Source organism: Martes martes (genome assembly GCF_963455335.1).
Source record: "Martes martes genome assembly, chromosome: X".
Lineage (NCBI taxonomy): Eukaryota > Metazoa > Chordata > Mammalia > Carnivora > Mustelidae > Martes > Martes martes.
In genome coordinates, this window is record NC_137897.1 from 80,596,060 (window position 1) to 80,623,593 (window position 27,534).

The window sequence follows — 27,534 nt, forward strand, 5'->3', positions numbered from 1 at the left end:
ACCTGGGGTTTAAGAACGTGCAGTTTTTTGATGATAGGCCCAGATAAACAAAGTCATAAGGCACAAACTTTGTTTATTCTCTTCAGTATTGCCTTCTATTGCTATCCACAAATATTAACTCCATATTATTCCCAAACTTGGCAACATATTTAAAGCAGAGCTACCCTATCACCCAGAAATTGCACTACTGGGTAGTTAGCACAAAGACACAGATATAGTGAAAAGAAGGGCCATATGCACTCCAATGTTCATAGCAGCAATATCCACAATAGCCAAAATGCAGAAAGAGCCAAGATGCCCTTCAGCAGATGAATGGATAAAGAAGATGTGGTCCATATACACAATGGAATATAACTCAGGCATCAGAATAGATGAATACCCAGCTTCTGCATTAACATGGATGGGGCTGGAGGAGATTATGTTAAGTGAAATAAGTCAAACAGAGAAAGACAATTATCAAATGGTTTCACTTATTTGTGGGACATAAAGAATAGCATGGAGGACATTAGGAGAAGGAAGGGAAAATGAAGAGGGAGAAATCGGAGTGGGAGATAAAGCATGAGAGACTATGGACTCCGGGAAACAAATGGACAGTTTTGGAAGGGAGATTGGCAGGTAGATGGGTTAAATAGATGATGGATATTAAGGAGGGCACAGATTGCATGGAGCACTGGGTGTTATATGCAAACAATGAATCATGGAACACTACATCAAAAACTAATGACGTATTGTATGGTGACTAACATAACACAATAAAAGAAAAGCCATCTTTGACCTTTAATTACCCCAGATGGTATGAATTTCTCATCTGCATGATTACAGTTGTTAGCTCTGACAAAAGCACACCTAGAGCTATGTCTACATTTTAACACCCCTACATATTAACACCCCTTTCTTTGTAGTATTTTCCCATCTGAGCTCCCTAATAATGTGTATTGAAAGCTCTATGCCCAGACTGTTTTGGCATAGGATCATATGCTAGGTCCTCTCTCCTTTAAAGGAAGACAATGAGTCTTCATTTCAAAAGGTAGATCATGGACTTCATATGTAGTGTCTTCATTGAATTGACAATTTACATCTATTTGGATGTTTTCTAATTCAGTCTACCAGCCTGTCAGTAACCAATTAAATCCATTAAAACAGTAATAAGTTTAGACTTTACTTGTTTAAAGTCTAGCCTCAAATCTTCAATTGTCCTCATGGAATACTTTACAAATAATCCAGTGAAGAACTCTGAGAGAAAGAAGCAAAACTTATTGAAGTTTTCAGTGTGTATTTCAAGGGAATTGCCAAAAATGGAAGTTTGTGAATTAAATCAACTTTGCATAATTTGCAATAATAATCTCTTCTGTTTGAGTAAATTTGTTTATTTACAGAACACATTCATACACATTTGTGAATTTGATTTTTACAACAACCTTATGAGGACAGTAGGATAGACATTGCTATTCCCATTTTACAGATGAGGAAATTTAACTAATTTTGTTCAGGACACACAGACATAAATGATGGAGGCCACAACTCAATTCTAAATCTGTTTTTTGTTTGTTTGTTTTTGTTTTTTTACTTCCCTGTTAGAATTACAGTAGTAACTGTTGGTACTGGTTTTTTTTTTAAGATTATTTATTTATTTATTTGACAGAGAGAGAGAGATCACAAGTAGGCAGAGAAGCAGGCAGAGGGGAAAGGGGGAAGTAGGCTCCCTGCTCAGCAGAGAGCCCGACATGGGGCTCGATCCCAGGACCCTGGGATCATGACCTGAGCTGAAGGCAGAGGCTTAACCCACTGAGCCACCCAGGCGCCCCGGTATTGTTTTTTTTAATGAGGTGGATTAATTAGTGACATTACTCATTTGTATCTCTGTGTCCTTTTACAGTGTGTTCTCTTGCCCAGAATGTCTCTTCCCTTTTCTCCTAGGCCTAGCTCAAATCCTACCTCCTTCAAGAAACTTCTCCGGTTACTCATGGATCTCCTGCTTCTCAGAACTTCTACAGAACCTCTAGTTTATACTCTAAAATCTAGTACTTAATTTATACTGTTTTATATTTTGTCCAAACTGAACTGTGGGAACGAGACAGAAATTGTACTCCTTGTATAAATGACTTTTATTATTTATTTTTTTAACTTAATCAAATAAGGATTCTTTATGATTTATGATCATAGGGAGTGCAATGATAAACAGTAAATAAATAATATCATATCATAATATAAATATATAATGTATCATGTGTGATAAATATATATAATATATCATACATATTTATGGTATGTCATAACTATATCATATCATAATATCATAAATGATACAATTTATGATCATAGGGAGTGCAATGATTAATGTTGATTACTAGAAGTTTTTATTGCTAAATTGTATATATTTACACCTTTAATGTAATATTTTTAAAAGTTTTTATTTAAGGGGCGCCTGGGTAGCTCAGTGGGTTAAAGCCTCCACCTTCACCTCGGGTCATGGTCCCAGAGTCCTGTGATTGAGCCCCGAGTTGGGCTCTCTACTCAGTGGGGAGCCTGCTTCCCTTCCTCTCTCTCTGCCTGCCTCTCTGACTACTTGTGATCTCTGTCAAATAAATAAAATCTTTAAAAAAAGTTTTTATTTAAATTACACATTGTTAACATATAATGTGATATTAGTTTCAGGTGTACAATTCAGTGATTCAACACTTCCACACGATACTGGGTGCTCATCACAACAAATGTACTCCTTAATCCCCATCACTTATTTAACTCACCCGACCCACCTCTGCTCTAGTAACTGTGAGTTTGTTCTCTATAGTTAACAGTCTGTTTCTTGGGTTGCTTTTTTCTTTTTTCCTCATTTTGTTCATTTGTTTTGTTTCTTAAATTCCATAGGAGTGAAATCATATGGTATAATGTCTTTCTCTGACTGACTTACTTTGCTTAGCAAATATGCTTAGCATAATAATGGCAAGATATCACTCTTTTTTTATGGCTGAGTTACAGAAGAAGTTACACTTCTTCTGTATCCATTCATCAGTTGATGGACACTTGGGCTATTTCCATAATTTGGCTATTGTAGATAATGCTGCTATAAACATTAGGATGCATGCATCCATTTGAATTATATTTTTGTATTCTTTGGATAAATACCCAGTAGGGCTATTACTGGTTTTTGTGGGGTAGTTCTAATTTTAACTTTTTGAGGAAACTCCATATTGTTTTCCAGAGCAGTGGCACCAGTTTGCATTCCCACCAACAGTGCAAGAGGGTTCCCCTTTCTCCATATCTTTGCCAACACCTGTTTTTTCTTTCTTGTGGTGTTCATTATAGCCATTCTGACAGATGTGAGGTGATATTAAAAGGCAACCTATGGAATGGAAGAAGATATTTGCAAAAGACATATGTAATAAAGGTTTAATATCCAAAGTATAAAAAGAACTTAAAAAAGTCAACATGTAAAAAATAAATAATCCAATTAAAAAACGGGAAGAAGACATGAATAAACATTTTTCAAAGAAGAAATACAAATGGCCAACAAACACAAGAAAAGATGCTCAACATCACTAATCATCAGAGAAATACAAATCAAAATTACAATAAGATATTTTTGTATAAATGACTTTTAAACATCTATATCCCTTGTCCTCTCCCCTTCTCACATGGGCTTATCTGATGGCCCATACCCAGAATTATCCTTTGACAAGGAGATTGTCAGATATACCTTTCTTTTTTTAAATTTTTTTAATTAACATATAATGTATTATTAGCCCCAGGGTTACAGGTCTGTGAATCGCCAGGTTTACACACTTCACAGCACTCACCATAGCACATACCCTCCCCAATGTCCATAACCCAACCACCCTCTCCCTACCCCTCTACCCCCAGCAACCCTCAGTTTGTTTTGTGAGATTAAGAGTCTCTTATGGTTTGTCTCCCTCCCAATCCCATCTTGTTTCATTTATTCTTTTCTTACCCCTCAAACCCCCCACATTACATCTCCACTTCCTCATATCAGGGAGATCATATGATAGTTGTCTTTCTCCCATTGACTTATTTCGCTCAGCATAATACCCTCTAGTTCCATCCACATCATCACAAGTGGCAAGATTTCATTTCTTTTGATGGCTGACTAGTATTCCATTGTATATATATACCACTTCTTCTTCATCAATTCATCTGTTGATGGACATCTAGGTTCTTTCCATAGTTTGGCTATTGTGGAGATTGCTGCTATAAACATTCAGGTGCACGTGCCCCTTAAGATCACTACATTTGTATCTTTAGGGTAAATACCCAGTAGTGCAATTGCTGGATCATAGGGTAGCTCTATTTTCAACTTTTTGAGGAACCGCCATGCTGTTCTCCAGAGTGGTTGCAGCAGCTTGCATTCCCAACAACAGTGTAGAGGGTCCCTGTTTCTCCGCATCCTCGCCAGCATCTGTCATTTCCTGACTTGTTAATTTTAGCCATTCTGACTGGTGTGAGGTGGTATCTCATTGTGATTTTGATTTGTATTTCCCTGATGCCGAGTGATGTGGAGCACTTTTTCATGTCGTCTGTTGGCCATCTGGATGTCTTCTTTGCAGAAATGTCTGTTCATGTCCTCTGCCCATTTCTTGATTGGATTATTTGTTCTTTGGGTGTTGAGTTTGCTAAGCTCTTTGTGGCTTTTGATTACTAGCCCTTTATCTGATATGTCATTTGCAAATATCTTCTCCCATTCTGTCAGTTGTCTTTTGGTTTTGTTAACTGTTTCCTTTGCTGTGCAAAAGCTTTTGATCTTGATGAAATCCCAATAGTTCATGTTTGCCCTTGCTTCTGTTGCCTTTGGTGATGTTCCTAGGAAGAAGTTGCTGCAGCTGAGGTCGAAGAGGTTGCTGCCTGTGTTCTCCTCAAGGATTTTGATGGATTTCTTTCTCACATTGTGGTCCTTCATCCATTTTGAGTCTATTTTCGTGTGTGGTGTGAGGAAATGGTCCAATTTCATTTTTCTGCATGTGGCAGTCCAATTTTCCCAACACCATTTGTTGAAGAGACTGTCTTTATTCCACTGGACATTCTTTCCTGCTTTATTGAAGATTAGTTGACCATAGAGTTGAGGGTCTATTTCTGGGCTCTCTAGTCTGTTCCATTGATCTATGTGTCTGCTTTTGTGCCAGTACCATACTGTTTTGATGATGACAGCTTTGTAATAGAGCTTGAAGTCTGGAATTCTGATACCACCAACTTTGGCTTTCTTTTTCAATATTCCTCTGGCTATTCGACATCTTTTCTGGTTCCATACAAATTTTGATTATTTGTTCCGTTTCTTTCAAAAAAAAATGGATGGGATTTTGATAAGGATTGCATTAAATGTATAGATTGCTTTAGATAGCATAGACATTTTCACAATATTTGTTCTTCCAATCCATGAGCATGGAACGTTTTTCCATTTCTTTGTGTCTTCCTCAATTTCTTTCATGAGTACTTTATACTTTTCTGAGTACAGATTCTTTGCCTCTTTGGATAGGTTTATTCCTAGGTATCTTATGGTTTTGGGTTCAATTGTGAATGGGATTGACTCCTTAATTTCTCTTTCTTCTGTCTTGTTGTTGGTGTAGAGAAATACAACTAACTGATTTCTGTGCATTGATATTATACCCTGACACTTCACTGAATCCCTGTATGAGTTCTAACAGTTTTGGAGGGGAGCCTTTTGGGTTTTCCACATAAGGTATCATATCATCTGCAAAGAGTGATAGTTTGACTTCTTCTTTGCCAATTTGGATGCCTTTAATTTCTTTTTGTTGTCTGATTGCTGAGGCTAGGATTTCTAGTACTTTGTTGAATAGCAGTGGTGATAGTGGACATGCCTGCCGTGTTCCTGACCTTAGTGGAAAAGCTCTCAGTTTTTCTCCATTGAGAATGATATTTGCGGTGGGTTTTTCGTAGTTGGCTTTGATGGTATTGAGGTATGTACCCTCTATCCCTACACTTTGCAGAGTTTTGATCAGGAAGGGATGCTGTACTTTGTCAAATGCTTTTTCAGCATCTATTGAGAATATCATATGGTTCTTGTTATTTCTTTTATTAATGTATTGTATCACATGGATGGATTTGTGGATGTTGAACCAACCCTGCAGCCCTTGAATAAATCCCACTTGGTCGTGGTGAATAATCCTTTTAATATACTGTTGGATCCTATTGGCTAGTATTTTGATGAGAATTTTCGCATCTGTGTTCATCAAAGATATTGGTCTGTAATTCTCCTTTTTGATGAGATCCTTGTCTGGTTTTGGGATATAGGTAATGCTAGCCTCATAAAATGAGTTTGGAAGTTTTCCTTCCATTTCTATTTTTTGGAACAGTTTCAGGAGAATAGGAATTAATTCCTCTTTAAATGTTTGGTAGAATTCCCCTGGGAAGCCGATTGGCCCTGGACTCTTGTTTGTTGGGAAATTTTTGATGACTGCTTCAATCTCCTTACCGGTGATGGGTCTGTTCAGGTTTTCTATTTCTTCCTGGTTCAGTTTGGTACTTTATATGTGTCTAGGAATGCATCCATTTCTTCCAGATTGTCAAATTTGGTGGTGTATAGTTGCTCATAATATGTTCTTATAATTGTTTGTATTTCTTGGGTGTTGGTTCTTTCATTCATCATTTTATTTATTTGGGTCCTTTCTCTTTTCTTTTTGATAAGTCTGGCCAGGGGTTTATCAATCTTATTAATTCTTTCAACAAACCAGCTCCTAGTTTTGTTGATTTGTTGTACTGTTTTTTTGGTTTCTATTTCACTGATTTCTGATCTGATCTTTATGATTTCTCTTCTCCTGCTGGGTTTAGCTTTCTTTGTTGTTCTTTCTTCAGCTGCTTTGTGTATAGGGTTAGATTGTGTATTTAAGACCTTTCCTGTTTCTTGAGAAAGGCTTGTATTGCTACATATTTCCTCTCAGAACTGCTTTTCCTGTGTCTCACAGATTTTGAACCATTGTGTTTTCATTATCATTTGTTTCCATGAATTTTTCAATTCTTCTTTAATTTTCTGGTTGACCTATTCATTCTTTAGAAGGATGCTCTTTAGCCTCCATGTATTTGGGTTCTTTCCAAATTTCCTCTTGTGATTGAGTTCTAGCTTCAGAGCATTGTGGTCTGAAAATATGAAGGGAATGATCCCAGTCTTTTGATACCGGTTGAGACCTGTTTTGTGACCCAGGATGTGATCGATTCTGGAGAATGTTCCATGTGCACTAGAGAAGAATGTGTATTCTGTTGTTTTGGGATGGAATGTTCTGAATATATCTGTGATGTCCATCTGGTCCAGTGTTTCATTTAAGATCTTTATTTCCTTGTTGATCTTTTGCTTAGATGATCTGTCCATTTCAGTGAGGGGAGTATTAAAGTCCGCTACTATTATTGTATTATTGTTGATGTGTTTCTTTGATTTTGTTATTAATTGGTTTATGTAATTGGCTGCTCCCATGTTAGGGCATAGATATTTAAAATTGTTAGATCTTCTTGTTGGACAGACCCTTTGAGCATGATATAGTGTCCTTCCTCATCTCTTATTATAGTCTTTGGCTTAAAATCTTATTGATCTAAGAATTGCCAGCTCATCTTTCTTTTGCTGTCCATTAGCATGGTAAATTGTTTTCCACCCTCTCACTTTTAATCTGGACATGTCTTTGCATCTAAAATGAATTTCTTGTAGACAGCATATTGATGGGTTTTGGTTTTTTATCCATTCTGATACCCTGTGTCTTTTGATTGGGGCAGTGAGCCCATTTACATTCAGGGTAACTATTGAGAGATATGAATTTAGTGCCGTTGTATTAACTGTAAGGTGATTATTACTGTATATTGTCTCTGTTCCTTTCTGATCCACTGCATTTAGGCTCTCTCTTTGCTTAGAAGACCCCTTTCAATATTTCCTGTAGAGCTGGTTTGTTGTTTACAAATTCTTTCAGTTTTTGTTTGTCCTGGAAGATTTTTATCTCTCCTTCTATTTTCAATGATAGCCTAGCCGGATATAGTATTCTTGGCTGCATGTTTTTCTCGTTTAGTGCTCTGAATATATCATGCCAGTTCTTTCTGGCCTGCCAGGTCTCTGTGGATAAGTCCACTGCCAATCTAATATTTTTACCATTGTATGTTACAGACTTCTTGTCCCAGGCTGCTTTCAGGATTTTCTCTTTGTCGCTAAGACTTGTAAGTGTTACTATTAGATGATGGGGTGTGGACCTATTCTTATTGATTTGAGGGGGGTTCTCTGTGCCTCCTAGAATTCGATGCTTGTTCGCTTTGCCATATTAGGGAAATTCTCTCCAATAATTGTCTCCAATATACCTTTTGCTCCCCTCTCTCTTTCTTCTTCTTCTGGAATCCCAATTATTCTAATGTTGTTTTGTCTTATGGTATCGCTTATCTCTCGAATTCTCCCCTTATGGTCCAGTATTTGTTTGTCTCTCTTTTGCTCAGCTTCTTTATTCTCTGTCATTTGGTCTTCTATATCACTAATTCTCTCTTCTGCCTCATTTATCCTAGCTGTAAGAGCCTCCATTTTTGATTGCACCTCATTAATAGCTTTTTTTATTTCAACTTGGTCAGATTTTAGTTCTTTTATTTCTTCAGAAAGGGCTTTTATTTCTCCAGACATGGTTTCTCTAATATCTTCCATGCCTTTTTCAAGCACCTTGAGAATCATCATTCTGAACTCTAGATCTGACATATTACCAATGTCCGTATTGATTAGGTCCCTGGTCTTCAGTACTGCCTCTTGTTCTTTTTTTTTGTTGTATGTTTTTCCGCCTTCTCATTTTATCCAGGTAAGAATATATGAAGGAGTGAATAAAACACTAAAAGGGTGGCAAAGACCCCAGTAATATGTGCTTTAACCAAATCAGAGGAGACCCCCAATCGTGGGGGGAAGAAAGGGGGTAAAAAGTTCAGAAAAAAAATAAAAAAGAAAACAAATAAAGAAAAAAACATAAAAAAGAAAAAAATATGTATATATATTAGACTGGTGAATCGAACAGGTTCACCTACTTAATTTTGGGAGTATTTTGGTCTCTTAGAAGAAACTATCTCCATAAATTTTAAGGAATGAAAAAATATATAAGAGTAAACATGATGAAGGGATGGAATATGACTATAAAGATGAAATTTTTTTTTAAATTTCTAAAAAAGGAGTTGATAAGATAATTTGATTAGGAGAATAAAGAAAAAGAAAGTGGATAGAATTTGCTCAGGCTGGAGACTAGAACAAAGCCCTGTGCTAGATTTAGGGTATATTTTGATCTATTAGAAGAAGTTGAATCCCATATCTTTTTAGAAGAAAAAACCCTACGTGTATACAAAAAATAAAGTTAGAGTCAATGAAGGATAAAATATGAGTTTAGTAATGGAAGTTCATAAAGGATTTTTTTTTGGAAAGGCATTGTTAAGATAAACTAGTTAAAAAACGCTAAGAGAGGAAAGGGTAAAAGTTAAAAAAATAGCAGATGAAAAAAATAAAATTGAAAAAATTAATTAACTTTGCAAGACTAAAGAATCATGGGGAAAAAGCCATGAATTCCATGCTTTGCTTTCTCCTCCTCTGGAATTCCACTGTTCACTTACCACTTGGTAAGTGAACTTGGTCATGGCTGGATTTCTTGTTGGTCTTCTGGGGGAGGGGCCTGTTGAAATGATTCTCATGTGTCTTTGCCTGAGGCAGAATTGCACCGCCCTTAACAGGGGCCAGGCTAAGTAATCCGCTCGGTTCGCTTTCTGGAGCTTTTGTTCCCTGAATGTTTTCCGTAGAGTTCTGGAGGACAAGAATGAAAATGGCGGCCTCTCAATCTCTGGTCTGGAGGAGCTGGGAGCTCAGGGCCCCACTCCTCAGTGCACCCTCGGAGAAAGCTCTCAATCACTCCCAATTCCCTGGCCTCTGGCTGTGCTCCGAGCTCACCCAGCCTGTGACCAAGCGACTGTGTCTCTGGCACACAGCCCCGCCTGGAGTGTCTGAACCCTGCACATCCCTGAGCTCTTCCAGGGGGGTCTCCTTGGATCTTGTGAAGTCCCTACTCACAGAGCAGTGGCCTGTGCCACGGATCATGATAAGGTAACCCTGAGTTGTGAGCTCACTCCTCGGCTCCTTCTCTGTAGCCCGCTTCCCTGCTCTAATACCTGTGAGCTCTGCAACACTCAGACACCCCCAATCCTTCTGTGACCCCGTGGGACCTGAGACCTCACTGTCCTCGGGTGGGCTTCATCCCAGTTTAGCCTCTGGAGTGATGTCCCTCAGTGGAGCAGACTTTTAAAAGTTCTGATTTTGTGCTCCGTTGCTCCACCATTTGCCGGGAGCCAGCCCCTCCCCCTGCAGTCTATCATTCTGTCGCTTTGGATTCACTTCTCTCCTGCTCCTGTCTTTCAGAAAGTGGTCAATTTTCTGTTTTTTTCAATTTCTGAATTGCTGCTCTTCTTCTCTTCGATCTCCTGTTGGATTTGTAAGTGTTCGGAATGGTTTGATAATCTATCCTGCTGATCTCCTGCTACCTGATGTCATCTCAGCCTGCTACTTCTCCACCATATTGACTCCTCCCCCCCAGATGTACCTTTCTTTAAGTTTTCTTGCCTGCCAGATGGAGATAATAATTACTATTTTACAGGACTGTGACAGCTGAATGAGAATGAATACAAAAGTGCCTCCATTGTTTCTGGCACCTGGGAAGGCACTCAATAAATAGTGTATGATGAAGACATTAAAGTGTTAAAAAGAGTGAGAAAAAGAAAAGGCAGTATTTTAAGTCTTTTTTAGTCTTTTTAGTGATTCCCCTTGGCTTTAGACATGCCTGCATTTCCACAATTCCCTCTATGAACATCTGTGCTTTGATTACATAAACATTCTTGTTTCCCAGATTAGTCTATCCGTAATAACATCTGTGAAAAGATGAGGTATGTGTGTAAGCATAATATCTATAAAGAGAGGCTAAAACCACTTTTGGATACATATTGTCTGCAGGTACCCATATCATCCAGTCCAATTTAATGCTGCCTTTGTGTGTATGCTGAATGAAAGACACAAAAATATTTGTGTTATATGGCCTTCAAAGAAAAACAACCCTTAAGACACTTGTAGATGCTTCCTGAGTTTACATTTTCAATTGTACCTTTTGATATAGGAAGTACTTAAAAGTGTGCTTCATCCCTGGCAAAATTTCCAGTGTTGAGTTCTTCCTGTTTTGCTAAATAACACCTTCGAAAGAATTTTATGTCATCTTGTGATGACTTAAACTTGATGTGTACATTAAAATAAGGGTTGGAAAAAAACACTTCATATACAAAAGAAGAAACCCCTGCAATTTGGAGCAATTTAGAAACAAACCAAAAATTTCTCTGAGGCTATTTTGATGTTTTTAAACTTACTTTTTTGAATGATAAGGTGAAAAACAGAATACAGTTTAGCAGAAATCATAGATTTTGGTTTCAAGAAAGTTTCAGAGGTGGTAGTATGTATCTTCCTGCACAAACTAGTGAATAAAGTTGTACAACTAACTGATGGTTTAGGAGCAGTGCTTATGGAAGCCCCAATGAAATTCCTATGCAGAGAACATTCCAGCAGTTGATGTTCCCTATAAAAAAAAAATCTTATTTTCACCCTTTGTATGCTAGGACAATCATAAAAGGGTCCTTGTGAGGAAGTCTTGTCTTTGTTGATGGTTCTGAATTAGCTTTCTGCTTTTATTGGGCTTTGTTTCTATTGCTCCTGGGAGATCAGAACTCTTTAATTTTGCACTTATATCCAATAGATTTTAAAAGAAGCGTTTATTATTTTATAGATGTCAGTATTATAAATAATGATGTTAAGCTCTCAAATGACCAAAACTCTCAAAGATTTTTTCAGACTCAACTCTACATATCATGTATGCCTTGTATGTCCTAAATGTTCATCTAACTGAAGAATAAAAAATGAGAAACCTGACAGATTTGGTTTGAGTTTTAGACTTCAATAACCTTAGCCCTACAATAGGATATTTTATTAACATTTTGAAAGTATTTTTAAAATCTTATAAAACAAGGATTTGAAGTGACTTGACAAGAAAAGAAAGATGAGGCGTGGTGCACATTCACTGCAAAAACACAAGTTGAACTTTGTAGAAAGCCTTTAAAAGGTTCAGACCTACTTTTCAGGAGGAACACTAAGAAATTCAATATACTCTACTTCCACTGAAAAATAAAATTGGGAAATATCCTAAGTATGTTTTTAGGATCCTATCATTCCGTTCTCCACACTTATATTTTATGAACTCTCATCTATCCAGTGTCTGATGTCTTCCTACTGACACAAAAGCACACATGGAATCTTCTACATCTTAGACACAATGTAAACACTTGGTAAATATTAGTTAATGGTGTGGAGGGAGGTCCCTTTGACTATTTTAGCCACTTTCCCTCATTTGCAAGGCTGGTTTCATGAGGAGTTCTAGGTTCATAGTTCCAAAATAATTTAGACTGTGTATGGTCCATGTCAAATGAATCATGGAGTTCTGTTTATTCTTTCTGATCATTGACAGTGGCTCCAATCAAAGCCACTTGTTCAGTTTTATTTCATCATTAAAGCAGATCATATGATGTAGCCAAAATTTTGCATCCTCTTGATTTTGTATGTCCAAATAATCAAATCAGACTGGCTTTTTTTGCACTTTGTCTCTTAACAGTTGACCTGTAAATAGCCAATCTACCCAGAAGTAAAGATGCAGCCTTATGCAGATTCTTAATAGCAAATCCCATTTTTCTTTTACAATTCTCTCAGTTCCCTTTGTCTATGGCAAAGAAATAACACTCATACATTCTGTGTGTTGTGCACTTCACAGTCTCCCTCCCTCTAACATATACATCTGCTGCTCCTCCAGTAAATTCTCTAAACTGAGATTATAGTGCCAAGTCAGCAGGGAAGAAGCAAATGCCTAAAAAGTACAAGTTGTTTAGGAAACTATAGCATGATAATATCAAAATACTGTATATTTATTATTTTTTCTAACATGTAGACTGGAATGGGTCTTGACAACCTGTGGTCACTGTTGTCTTCAATTTGATTTCAACCACTTTAGCCTCTTTCAGCAGCTTTAAACAATTCCTTGTATTTTGAAATTATGCAGATTCATATGTACCTATAAGAAATAATACAGAGATCCCATGTACTTTATATCCACTTTTTCCCAATTGAGACCTCTTGCAAAACTACAGTACAATATCACAGATGGGATATTGACATTGATACAATCCACAAATTTTATTTAGATTTCCCAATTTTATTTGTACTTATTTGCATAGGTATAGTTCTACACAATTTTAATATAGTTGTGAGTTTGTGTAACTACCACCACAGTCAAGATACTGAGCAATTCCTTCACCCTGTGTTGCTCCTTTTAAGTACATCAACCTTCTTCTCCATCTCTAATTTTTTTAAATTTTGAAAATGTTTTATCAATTGAATCACACAATATGTAACCCATTGGAGTGGCGATTTTTTTCTCTCAGAATAATTCTTTGGAGATTAATGCAAGTTGATGCATGTATCATAAATTCATTCCTTTTTATTGCTGAATGGTATCCCATGTTATAAATGTACCACAGTTTATTTAACCATTAATCTGTTGTAGCTCTTTCCAGTTTTGGGCTATTATTTTTTTAAAATTTATTTTAATAAACATATAATGTATTTTTATCTCCAGGGGTACAGGTCTGTGAATCGCCAGGTTTACACATTTCACAACACTCATCATAGCCCATACCCTCCCCAATGTCCATATCCCCACTACCCTCTCCCATCCCCCCTCCCCCAAGCAACCCTCAGTCTGTTTTTTGAGATTGAGTCTTTTATGGTTTGTCTCCCTCCCAATCCCATCTTTTCATTTTTTCTTTTCCTACCTCCCCCCAACCCCCCACATTGCATCGCAACTTCCTCATATCAAAGAGATCATATGATAGTTGTCTTTCTCTGATTGACTTATTTCTCTCAGCATAATACTCTCTAGTTCCATCCACGTCATCGCAAATGGCAAGATTTCATTTCTTTTGATAGCTGAATAGTATTCCATTGTGTATATATACCACCTCTTCTTTATCCATTCATCTGTTGATGGACATCTAGGCTCTTTCCACAGTTTGGCTATTGTGGACATTGCTGCTATAAACTTTCGGGTGCAGGTGCCCCTTCGGAACACCGCATTTGTATCTTTAGGATATATACCCAGTAGTGCAATTTCTGGATCATAAGGTAGCTCTCTTTTCAGTTTTTTGAGGAACCTCCACACTGTTTTCCAGAGTGGTTGCACCAGCTTGCATTCCCACCAGCAGTGTAGGAGGGTTCCCCTCTCTCCACATCCTCGCCAGCATCTGTCATGTCTTGACTTGTTAATTTTAGCCACTCTGACTGGTGGGAGGTGGTATCTCATTGTGGTTTTGATTTGTATTTCCCTGATGCCGAGTGATGTGGAGCATTTTTTCATGTGTCTGTTGGCCATCTGGATGTCTTCTTTGCAGAAATGTCTGTTCATGTCCTCTGCCCATTTCTTGACTGGATTATTTGTTCTTTGAGTGTTGAGTTTGCTAAGCTCTTTATAGATTTTGGATACTAACCCTTTATCTGATATGTCATTTGCAAATATCTTCTCCCATTCTGTCAGTTGTCTTTTGGTTTTGTTAACTGTTTCCTTTGCTGTGCAAAAGCTTTTGATCTTGATGAAATCCCAATAGTTCATTTTTGCCCTTGCTTCTGTTGCCTTTGGTGATGTTCCTAGGAAGAAGTTGCTGCAGTTGAGGTCAAAGAGGTTGCTGCCTGCGTTCTCCTCAAGGATTTTGATAGATTCCTTTCTCACATTGAGGTCCTTCATCCATTTTGAGTCCATTTTCGTGTGTGGTGTAAGGATGAAGTCCAATTTCATTTTTCTGCATGTGGCTGTCCAATTTCCCCAGCACCATTTGTTGAAGAGGCTGTCTTTTTTCCATTGGACATTCTTTCCTACTTTGTCGAAGATTAGTTGACCATAGAGTTGAGGGTCTATTTCTGGACTCTCTATTCTGTTCCATTGATCTATATGTCTGTTTTTGTGCCAGTACCATACTGTCTTGATGATGACAGCTTTGTAATAGAGCTTGAAGTCTGGAATTGTGATGCCACCGACTTTGGCTTTCTTTTTCAATATTCCTTTGGCAATTCGAGGTCTTTTCTGGTTCCATATAAATTTTAGGATTATTTGTTCTATTTCTTAAAAAAAAATGGATGGGATTTTGATAGGGATTGCATTAAATGTGTAGATTGCTTTAGGTAGTATAGACATTTTCACAATATTTGTTCTTCCAATCCAGGAGAATGGAACATTTTTCCATTTCTTTGTATCTTCCTCAATTTCTTTCATGAGTACTTTATAGTTTTCTGAGTACAGATTCTTTGCTTCTTTGGTTAGATTTATTCCTAGGTATCTTATGGTTTTGGGTGCAGTCGTAAATGGGACTGACTCCTCAATTTCTCTTTCTTCGATCTTGTTAGTGTAAAGAAATGAGACTGATTTCTGTGCATTGACTTTATATCCTGACACTTTCCTGAATTCCTGTACAAGTTCTAGCAGTTTTGGAGGGGAGCCTTTTGGGTTTTCCACATACAGTATCATATCATCTGCAAAGAGTGATAGTTTGACTTCTTCTTTGCCAATTTGGATGCCTTTAATTTTTTTTGTTGTCTGATTGCTGAGGCTAGGACTTCTAGTACAATGTTGAACAGCAGTGGTGATAATGGACATCCTTGCCGTGTTCCTTACCTTAGCGGAAAAGCTTTCAGTTTTTCTCCACTGAGAATGATATTTGCAGTGGGTTTTTCATAGATGGCTTTGATAATATTGAGGTATGTGCCTTCTATCCCTACACTTTGAAGAGTTTTAATCAGGAAGGGATGCTGCACTTTGTCAAATGCTTTTTCAGCATCTATTGAGAGTATCATATGGTTCTTATTCTTTCCTTTATTAATGTATTGTATCACATGGATGGATTTGCGGATGTTGAACCAACCTTGCAGCCCTGGAATAAATCCCACTTGGTCGTGGTGAATAATCCTTTTAATGTACTGTTGGATCCTATTGGCCAGTATTTTGGTGAGAATTTTCGCATCTGTGTTCATCAAGGATATTGGTCTGTAATTCTCTTTTTTGGTGGGATCCTTGTCTGGTTTTGGGATCAAGGTGATGCCGGCCTCATAAAATGAGTTTGGAAGTTTTCCTTCCATTTCTATTTTTTGGAACAGTTTCAGGAGAATAGGAATTAATTCTTCTTTAAATGTTTGGTAGAATTCCCCTGGGAAGCCATCTGGTCCTGGACTTTTGTTTGTTTGGAGATTTTTGATGACTGTTTCAATCTCCTTACTGGTTATGGGTCTGTTCAGGCTTTCTATTTCTTCCTGGTTCAGTTGTGGTAGTTTATATGTCTCTAGAAATGTATCCATTTCTTCCAGATTGTCAAATTTGTTGGCGTAGAGTTGCTTGTAGTATGTTCTTATAATTGTTTGTATTTCTTTGGTGTTGGTTGTGATCTCTCCTCTTTCATTCATGATTTTATTTATTTGGGTCCTTTCTCTTTTCTTTTTGATAAGTCTGGCCAGGGGTTTGTCAATCTTATTAATTCTTTCAAAGAACCAGCTCCTAGTTTTGTTGATTTGTTCTATTGTTTTTTTAGTTTCTATTTCATTGATTTCTGCTCTGATCTTTATGATTTCTCTTCTCCTGCTGGGTTTAGGCTTTCTTTGTTGTTCTCTCTCCAGCTCCTTTAGGTGTAGGGTTAGGTTGTGTATTTGAGACCTTTCTTGTTTCTTGAGAAAGGCTTGTACCACTATATATTTTCCTCTCAGGACTGCCTTTGCTGTGTCCCACAGATTTTGAACCGTTGTGTTTTCATTATCATTTGTTTCCATGCATTTTTTCAATTCTTCTTTAATTTCCTGGTTGACCCATTCATTTTTTAGAAGGATGTTGTTTAGTCTCCATGTATTTGCGTTCTTTCCAAATTTCCTCTTGTGATTGCGTTCAAGCTTCAGAGCATTGTGGTCTGAAAATATGCAGGGAATGATCTCAATCTTTTGGTACCGATTGAGACCTGATTTATGACCCAGGATGTGGTCTATTCTGGAGAATGTTCCATGTGCACTAGAGTAGAATGTATATTCTGTTGCTTTGGGATGGAATGTTCTGAAGATATCTGTGATGTCCATCTGGTCCAGTGTGTCATTTAAGGCCTTTATTTCCTTGTTGATCTTTTGCTTAGATGATCTGTCCATTTCAGTGAGGGGAGTGTTAAAGTCCCCTGCTATTATTGTATTACTGTCGATGTATTTCTTTGATTTTGTTATTAATTGCTTTATATAGTTGGCTGCTCCCATGTTAGAGGCATAGATATTTAAGATTGTTAGGTCTTCTTGTTGGACAGACCCTTTGAGTATGATATAGTGTCCTTTGTCATCTCTTATTATAGTCTTTGGCTTAAAATCTAATTGATCTGATTATAAGGATTGCCACCCCAGCTTTCTTCTGATGTCCATTAGCATGGTACATTGTTTTCCACCACCTCACTTTAAATCTGGAGGTGTCTTTGGGTCTAAAATGAGTTTCTTGTAGGCAGCATATTGATGGGTTTTGTTTTTTTATCCATTCTGATACCCTGTGTCTTTTGATTGGGGCATTTAGCCCATTAACATTCAGGGTAACTATTGAGAGATATGAATTTAGTGCCATTGTATTTACCTGTAAGGTGACTGCTGCTGTATATTGTCTCTGTTTCTTTCTGATCTACTACTTTTAGGGTCTCTCTTTGCTTAGAGGACCCCTTTCAATATTTCCTGTAGAGCTGGTTTGGTGTTTGCAAATTCTTTCAGCTTTTGTTTGTCCTGGAAGCTCTTTATCTCTCCTTCTATTTTCAATGATAGCCTAGCCGAATATAGTATTCTTGGCTGCATGTTTTTCTCGTTTAGTGCTCTGAATCTATCATGCCAGTTCTTTCTGGTCTGCCAGGTCTCTGAGGATAGGTCCGCTGCCAATCTAATGTTTTTACCCTTGTATGTTACAGACTTCTTTTCCCGGGCTGCTTTCAGGATTTTCTCTTTGTCACTAAGACTTGTAAATTTTACTATCAGGTGACGGGGTGTGGACCTATTTTTATTGACTTTGAGGGGCGTTCTTAGCATCTCCTGGATTTTGATGTTTGTTCCCTTTGCCATATTAGGGAAATTCTCTCCAATAATTGTCTCCAATATACCTTCTGCTCCCCTCTCTCTTTCTTCTTCTTCTGGAATCCCATAATTCTAATGTTGTGTCATCTTATGGTGTCACTTATCTCTCGAATTCTCTCCTCGTGGTCCAGTATTTGTTTGTCTCTCTTTTGCTCAGCTTCTTTATTCTCTGTCATTTGGTCTTCTATGTCACTAATTCTTTCTTCTGCCTCATTTATCCTAGCAGTGAGAGCTTCCATTTTTGATTGCACCTCATTTATAGCTTTTTTTATTTCAACTTGGTTAGATTTTAACTCTTTTATTTTTCCAGAAAGGGCTTTTATCTCTCCGGAGAGGGTTTCTCTAATATCTTCTATGCCTTTTTCGAGCCCGGCTAAAACCTTGAGAATCGTCATTCTGAACTCTAGATCTGTCATATTACCAATGTCCGTATTGATTAGGTCCCCAGCCTTCGGTACAGCCTCTTGTTCTTTTTCTGTGGTGAGTTTTTCCGCCTTGTCCTTTTGTCCAGATAAGATTTCCTTTCTCCTGCTGTAGAATTCCTCTGTTCTTGATGAGTGAAGTTGGTCTTTGCTGGGTTTCTTGTTGATCTTCTGGGGAGTGGCCTGTTGTAGTGATTCTCAAGTGTCTTTGCTGCAGGCGGAATTGCACTGCCCTTGCCAGGGGCTGGGCTAAGTAATCTGCTCGGGTTTGCTTTCGGGAGCTTTTTTCCCTGAGCGCTTTCCATAGAGTTCCATGGAGGACGGGAATGAAGATGGCGGCCTCCCAATCTCCCGCCCGGTGGAGCCGAGAGCTAGGTGTCCCGCTCCTCAGTGCGACCTAAGAGAAAAGCGCCCAACCACCCCGCCTCCCTGGCCTGTGGTTGGGCCTTGAGGAAAGCAGTCACTTTGCTGGCACTTGGAGAAAAGCACCCAGTCGCTTCCATCTGGCCGTGCTCTGAGCCCACCCAGCCTGCGACTGGCAGAAGGTAACCCTGTGCTGAGAGCTCACTCCTCGGCTTTGTTGCTGTAGCCAGCTTCCCCGCTCTAATACCTGTGAGCTCTGCGGCACTCAGACACCCCCAGTCCTTCTGTGACCCCGTGGGACCTGGGGTTACGCTGACCCCGCCTGGGCTTCCCCCCAGTTTAGCCTCTGGAGTGATGTCTCTCCATGGAGCAGACTTTTAAAAGTCCCAATTTTGTGCTCCATTGCTCCTCCGCTTGCTGGGAGCCGGCCCCTCCCCCCACGGTCTCTTTTCCCATCTCTTTGGATTCGCTTCTCTGCAGGTCCTACCTTTCAGAAAGTGATCGATTTTCTGTTTCTAGAATTGTTGCTCTTCTTCTCTTCGATTTCCCATTGGATTTGTAGGTGTTCACAATGGTTAGATAAGCTGTCTAGCTGATCTTCTGCTACCCGATGTCGTCTCAGCCTGCTACTTCTCCACCATCTTGACTCCTACCCCCTTGGCTATTATGAATAAAGCTTCTACAAACATTTGTTTACAGGTTTTTGTGTAATTTTTTTTTTTACTATGGGATAAATGCCCAAAACAGAAATTGCTAAACTATATGATAGTAGAATATTTATTTTTATAAGAAACTAACAGTATTTTCTAGAGTAGCTATTATACTTTACATTATTGACAGCAATTAATAGGTGATTCATTTTCTACACATCCTTGCCAGCATATTGTGTTGTCAATATTATTTTATTTTACATTTACGATTACTGTGTAGTGATGTTTCATCATGGTTTTAGTTTGTATTTCCCTAATGATTAAGAATACTGAATATCTTCTTATGTGCTTATTTGTCATCAGAATATTCCTTTGATGGAGTGTCTCTTCATGCCTTTTGCTCATTTTATAAGTGAATTATTTTTCTTTTCTCCTTTTTTTACTGTTATTTTGAGAGTTCTTTATATATTCTATATACTATTCCTTTATCATATATTTAATCTGCAAGTATTTTCTCTCACTATGTAACTTGCCTGTTTCTCCTTTAAAAGGGTCTTTAACAGAGCAACTCTTTTTAATTTGGTGATGTCCAATTTATTATTTGTTTCCTTTTATGGGATTATGCTGTTGTTGTCAGGTCTAAGAAGTCTTTGCCTAACCCTGGATTCCAAAGATATTCTATGTTTTTTCTAAAGAATTTATACTTTTAAGTTTTTTATTTAAGTCCATGAGCCATTCTGAGTTATTATTGCACAAGATAGAAGTTTTAGGTTGGGATTCATTTTGGGGGATCTATAGATAGCCAATTATCCTGGCATCATTTTAAAAAATGCTATCCTCCTTTACTGGATTGCTTATCACTTTTGTCAAAAATCTATTTTGAATATTTTTGTGGGTCTGTTCTGTGTTTTACATTTTTCTTTTGATCTATATATCTATTCCCCCACTAATGCCACACTGTCTTGATAATTGTAGCTATATAATAGTCCTTAGTATCAGGTAAAGTTTCCTCTTGGTCAAGAGGAACTAATTTTCTTTCATCAAGATTGTTTTCACTAGGGCTGTGACTTGTCACATAAATTTCAGAATAAGCCTATGTATGTCTGAAAGATACCATGCTGAGATTTTTAGAGGAAGTGAATACACTTAAAAATCCATTTGGGGAGAACTGATATTTTTACTATGTTTAATCTTCCAATTTATTAACATGGCTATTTCTATTTATTTGGCCTTTGATTTTCTTTGATCACCAACATTTTATAATTTTCCACATACAGATCCTATACATGTTTTGCTACATGTATGCTCTAACTACTTCATTTTCTCATTTTTTAAGATTTATATATTTATTTGAAGTGGGGAGGAGCAAAGAGGAAAAGAAGCAGACTCCCTGCTGAACGGAGAGCCTAATGCTGGTCATCCCAGGATCCTGAGATTATGACCTGAGCCAAAATCAGGAATTGGGCATTTAACCAACTGAGCCACCCAAGTGGCCCAAGTATTTCATTTTGTATGGAGAGATTATAAATAATATTGTGTTTTAAATTTTATTTTCCACATATTCACTATTAATATATGGAAATATAGTTGTGTCTTTTTGTGTTGCTCTTATATTCTATCACTTTGCTGAGCTCATTTATTAGTTCTAGTGTTTTTTTTTTGTTTGTTTTGTTTTTGTAGATTCCCTAGGATTTTCAATTTGGACAATCATGTTTTCTGCAACACTATTTCTTCCTATGCATGCTCTTCTTCCCTGATTTTCTTGACTTATTATAGTAGCTATAACTTCTATTACTATGTTGAATAAGTGTGGTAATAAAAAAACATCCTTGTCTTGCCTTATTCCTGATATTTGGGTGAAAACATTCAGTTTTTTTTAAAGATTTTATTTATTTATTTGAAAGACAGAGATCACAAGTAGGCAGAGAGGGAGGCAGAGAGAGAAGAGGAAGCAGGCTCCCCGCTGAGCAGAGAGCCTGATGCAGGGCTCGATCCCAGGACCCTGGGATCATGACCTGAGCTGAAGGCAGAGGCTTTAACCCAATGAGCCACCCAGGTGCCCCAACATTCAGTTTTTGTCAGTTAAGTGTGATGTGTGATGTTAACTGTAGGTTTTTGACATTTGTTCTTTATCATTTTGATGTAATTCCCTTCTATTCTTAACATGCTGAGAGTTTTTATCATAAACCGGTGTTGAATTTTGTCAAATGCTTTTTCTTAATCAAGTGATATGATCTTATGATTGTTATTATGCCTATTAATATGGTAGATTACACTGATTGAATTTCAAATGTTGAATCATCTTTGCATAGTTGGTAACAATGCCACTTAGTCATTGTGTATAATTCTTTGTACGCATTTTTAAAATTTCATTTGATATTTTGTTGAAGATTTTACATCTAACCTTTTGAGAGACATTGGCATATAATTTTCTTTTTTTGTAAATTTTTTCAGGCCTGTTATTGGGGTAAAACTGTCTTAAAATAATGAGTTGGTAAATGTTCCCACCTCTTTATATTTTGGAAGATATTGTATAAAACTAGAATTGTTTTCTCTTTAAATATTTGGTAGAATTCTTCAGTAAAACCATCTGGGCCTAAAAAAGTATTTTTCAGGAGCTTTGAAATTACCAAGTCAAATTTATTTAATAGTTATAAGACTATTCAGATTATCCATTTTATCTTGCTTGATTTTGGTATTTTTCAGGGAATCAATGCATATCTTCTAAATTGTAGAAATTTTTAGTGTAATGTTGTTTATAATATTGTTGTTATTCTTATAATGGCTGTACAATCTATAATAATAGCCCTTATTTCATTCATGGTATTGATGATTTCTGTTTGCTCTCAACTTTTGTCTGTCTTGTGAGAGGGTCATCAATTTTATTGATTTTTTTTTTCAAAGAATCAGCTTTCAGCTTTTTTTTTTTCAGCCTGGATTTTCTCCATTTCATTTCCCCTTCCCAATTTCATTGTTTTCTTCTGTTTATTCTTTCCTTTTTCTTGCTTTGGGCTTATTTTGCTTTTTGCTTTGTAGTTTCTTTAAGTAGGACCTTAGACTATTGATTCATATCTTTTTTTGTTTCTAATATAAGCATTTAGCACTACAAATCTCTCTCTCAGAACTTTGTTAGCTGCATCTTAAATATTAATATATTGCATTTCTATTTATATTTGATTCTTTGTATTTTTAAATTTCCTTTAAGTTTCCTCTTTAACCCATGTATTATTTAGAAGTGTGTTAATTTCCAAGTATTTAGAAAGACAAAAACAAAAACAGGAAAACTTGGCATTCCATCATTGATTCTGTAGTTTGATTTCACTATAATCAGGTAACAATCTGTAAGATTTTAATTATTTTAAATTTTGTTGATGTATTACAGTACAGGATATAGTCTGTCTTGATGAGTATTCTTGTTTAAGATTCACTTATTTATTTATTTGAGGTAGAGAGAGAAAGCATGAGCAGGGGCACAGGAAGAGGGAGAGGGAGAGAGAGAAGCTAGAAGCAGACTCCCCAGTGAGCAGGGAGCCCAACATGGACCTTGATCCGAGGACCCTGAGATCATGACCTGAGCTGAAGGCAGAGGCTTAACCTACTGAACCACCCAAGCACCCCCCACCCTTTTTTTAGATTATTGATGAATATTCTTTAGAAACTTAATTGTTTTGTTTGGGGGCACCAGGGTAGGCTCAGTTGGTTAAGTGTCTACCTCAGCTCAGGTCTTGATTTCAATGTCATGAGTTCAAGCCTGGCGTTAGGCTCTACACCCAGTGTGGAGCCTACTTAAAAAAAATTGCTGTTGGGTAGAATATTCTGTTGATTGCAATGAAATCTCATTAGTTGATTGTGTTTGCAGTTTCTCTATATAATTGCTGATTTTATGTCTAGTAGTTCTATCGATTGCTGAGATGGGGTTGTTGAAGTTTCCAACTCCAATGTTGATTTGTCTATTTCTCCTTACAGCTTTATCAGTTGCTTTTTCTTGTTTTAAGACTCTGTTGTTTGGTGTGTACATGTTTTAGATCATAGTGTTTTCCTGATGGATTCATTATTTTATCATTATGTAATGTACCTTATTATCACTATTAACTTTCTTTGCTCTGAAATCTACTTTCTCTGATATAAATAACCATTTCTGTTCTTTTTTGGACAATCATTGCATAGCATATCTTTTTCTATCCTTTTACATTAAGCATAGCTATACTGTTGAAATTCAAGTGAATATTTGTAAACAACATATATTTATATTCTTCTCTTTTATCAGTATTTAAAAAAAAATTATTTATTTTAGAAAGAGAAAGAGCATGAGCACAGTTGAGGGGAGGGGAAGAGAGAGAGAGTGAGTGAGAGAATATCTCAAGCAGACTCCCTGCTGAGTGTGGAGTCCAATGCAGGCATTGATCTCATTACTCTGAGATCATGACAAGAGTTGAAATCAAGAGTTGGATGCTTAACTGAAAGAGCCACTCAGCTACCCCTCAGTTTGTCTTTTGACTGATGCACTTAGACTATTTATATTTAAGATAATTATGGATTTTTATTATTTTTTAATTTTTTATGCTTCACTCTTTTTTATTGTGGTAAAATATACATTATATAATATTTCTCATTTTAAAAATCTGTAAATGTATAGTTCAGTGACATTAAATACATTCACAATGTTTTATACTGTCATTACTATCTATACCCAAAACTTTTCCTCATCCTGAACATAAACTCTGTACTCATTGAGCAATAACTTCCTATTTCTCCTCTCCTCATCTTCTGGTAAACTTTATACTACTTTCTGTCATTATGCATTTTCCTATTCTAGGTACTTCATACAAGTGGAATCATACAATATTTGTTTTTAGGTTTCTGGCTTAATTAGTATGATATTTTCAAGGTCCATCCCTGTTGTAACATATATAAAAAAATTAATTGTATTTTTCTGGCTGAATAATATTCCATCATGTGTATACACTACATTTTGTTTTTCCATTTATCTATGGATGAGTCTTGGGTTGTTTCCATCTTGCTGTCAATAATTCTGGTATAGACATTGGTTTACAAATACCTGTTTGAATCCCTACTTTTAATTCTTTTTGACATATTCTCAGGAATGGTGTAGAGTTGCTGGATCATGTGGCAAAACACATTTTTTTTTTAATCTTTGAGAAACCACCAAACAATTTTCCACAGTGTCTGCACAATTTTCATTCCCATGAGTAGGGCACAGATTTCTAATTTCTCCACATCCTCAACAATTCTTACTTTACATTTATTTGTTTGTTTTTAATAATAGCCATCCTAATGGGTATGAAATGGCCTCTCACTGTGGGGTTTTAATTTGTATTTATCCAGTGATTAATGATGTTGAGTACCTTTTATATGTGCTTATTCACCATTTATATATCTTTTTTTAGAGAAATATCTATTCAAGTTGTTTGTTTTTGAAATGGGTCTTTTGTTATTGTTGAGTTGTAGTTTTTTAATATATTCTGGATATTAACCCTTTATAAGATTTGCAAATATTTTCTCCAATTATGTAGTGTCTTTTGATGTTCAGAAGTTCTTAATTTTTTTTTTTATTTATTTGTCAGAGAGAGAGAGAGAGAGTGAGCACAGGCAGACAGAGAGGCAGAGGGAGAAGCAGGCTCCCTGTGGAGCAAGGAGCCCGATGTGGGACTCGATCCCAGGACGCTGGGATCATGACCTGAGCCGAAGGCAGCGGCCCAACCAACTGAGCCACCCAGGCATCCCCAGAAGTTCTTAATTTTAATAAATCCCAATTTATATATTTTTTTCCTTTTGTTGCCTGTGTTTTTGGTGGCACACCAAAGAAATCATTGCCAAATCCAATGCCATGAAGATTTTCTCCAATGTTTTCTTTTAATGACTTTATAATTTTAACTTTTAAGGTAATAACTTTGATCCATTTTTAGTTACTTTTTGTGTAGGGTGTGAGGCAAGGATCTACCTTCATTCTTTTGCATATGGATAGCCAGTTTTCCCAGCATATTTTGTTGAAACAATTGTCCTTTCCCCATTGAGTGGTAACCTTATTGAAAATTAAGTGACCATATATGTGGAGGTTTATTTCTGGGATCTATTCTATTTATTAGTTTATATGTATGTCTTTGATCTTATTATTTTTTATTGATTTTATTTTTCAGTTTGATTCCTCTAGTTTTTATTCTTCTATTCCTCTTTTCTTGTCTTTCTGTGAGTTACTTGAGCATTTTTTAAGATTACATCTTGATTTATTTATAGTGTTTTTGAGTGTACCTCTTTACATAGCTTTTGTACTGGTTGCTTTGTATATTACAATATACATGTTACTTATGACTGTCTCCTGGTATCAGCATTTTATGACTTTGAGTGAAGTACAAAAACTTCACCTCCATTTAGGTCCTATACTTTCCCCACTTTTAAACATCATTGTTTTTATTATCAAACAATATTATTTTTCCCACCATCAAATCTGGTACATAAACTCATAAATAAAAGGATAGCTATTGTATGTACTCATATTTTGCTCTTTTTGTCATACCTCCTTCCTTTCCAATGCTATAAGATTCTTTCATTTATCATTTCCTTTGCTTGAAGAACATATTTTAACCAAACTTTAAAGGTAATTTTGCTGGCAACCAATTCTTTTAGTTTTCCTGTATCTGAGAATGTCTGTATTTATCTTTCATTACTAAAGAATAGTTATGCTGGGTATAGAATTGGAAACTTTTCCCAGTTGAGGAAACATTCAGCCATTATTCCTTTAAAAGCTCTTTCAGCCCTGTTTTCTTTCTTTTCTCATTCTGAGACTCTGGTGATATGAATATCAGATCTTTTGTTATTATCCCACAAATCTTTGAGCCTGTTCATTATTAGTCAGTTTACTCTCTATTGTTCAGAACATGTGAATTATATTATTTTGTCCTCAAGTTCACTGATTCTATCAGCTGCTATCTCCATTCTACTACTGAGTCTATCCATAATTTTTATAATTTCTTATATTTTTCATTTCTATAATTCTCATTTTTAAATAATTTCTATTCCCAGAGCATCTGACTGGTTCAGTCAGTAGAGCATGTGACTCTTGATTTCAGGGTTGTAAGTTCAAGTCCCATATTGGGTGTAGAGATTACTTAAAAATAAAATCTTAAAAATAAATAAATAAGTAAGCAAGTAAATAGATAAATCCATTCTATTTCTTTGTTAAAATTTTTTTATTTTTTCATTTGTTTCAGGATGATTTGTTATTAATTGTTCAAGTATTTTATAATGTCTGCTTTAAAATTCTTTTCAGCTAATTCCAACATCTAATTCATCCCAGTATTTTTCAGTTCATTGCATTTTCTCATTCAAGTTGTGATTTCTCTGGTTCTTGCAATGGTGGGTGACTTTTTATCATCCCTACACACTGTGTCTGTTATATTAGGAAAATCCAAGGCCTATTGCTTTCATACAGCAAAGGAAATGGTGAGCAAAACAAAATGATAACCTATTGAATGGGAAAAGATATTTGTAAATGACATATCCAATAAGGGGTTCATACCCAAAATGTATAAAGATTCATACAACTCAACACCAAAAAATTGTAAATAATCCAACTAAAAATGGGCAGAAGACATGAACAGACATTTCTCCAGAGGAGATGTACAGATGACCGACAGTCACACAAAAAGATAATCAACATCAAGGAAATGCAAATCAAAATCATAATGAGATATCAACTCACACCTGTCAGAATGGTTAAATTCAAAAACATAAGAAACAACAAGTATTAGAAAGGATGTGGAGGAAAAAGGACCCTATATGCTCTTGTTGGGAGTGCAAATTGGTACTGCCACTCTGGAAAACAATATGGGGGTTCTTCAAAAGTTAAAAATAGAACTACCCTTCAGTCCTGCTT

General features: G+C 36.6%; 1 protein-coding gene across 1 annotated transcript in view; it reads left to right on the forward strand.

Annotated features, from left to right (window-relative positions):
• The window catches only part of IL1RAPL2 (interleukin 1 receptor accessory protein like 2), a gene marked incomplete at both ends in the record, with an annotated part of 1,178,754 nt that overhangs the window by 786,541 nt on the left and 364,679 nt on the right, over nt 1-27,534 (forward strand). The gene's annotated exons all lie outside the window — the stretch shown is intronic.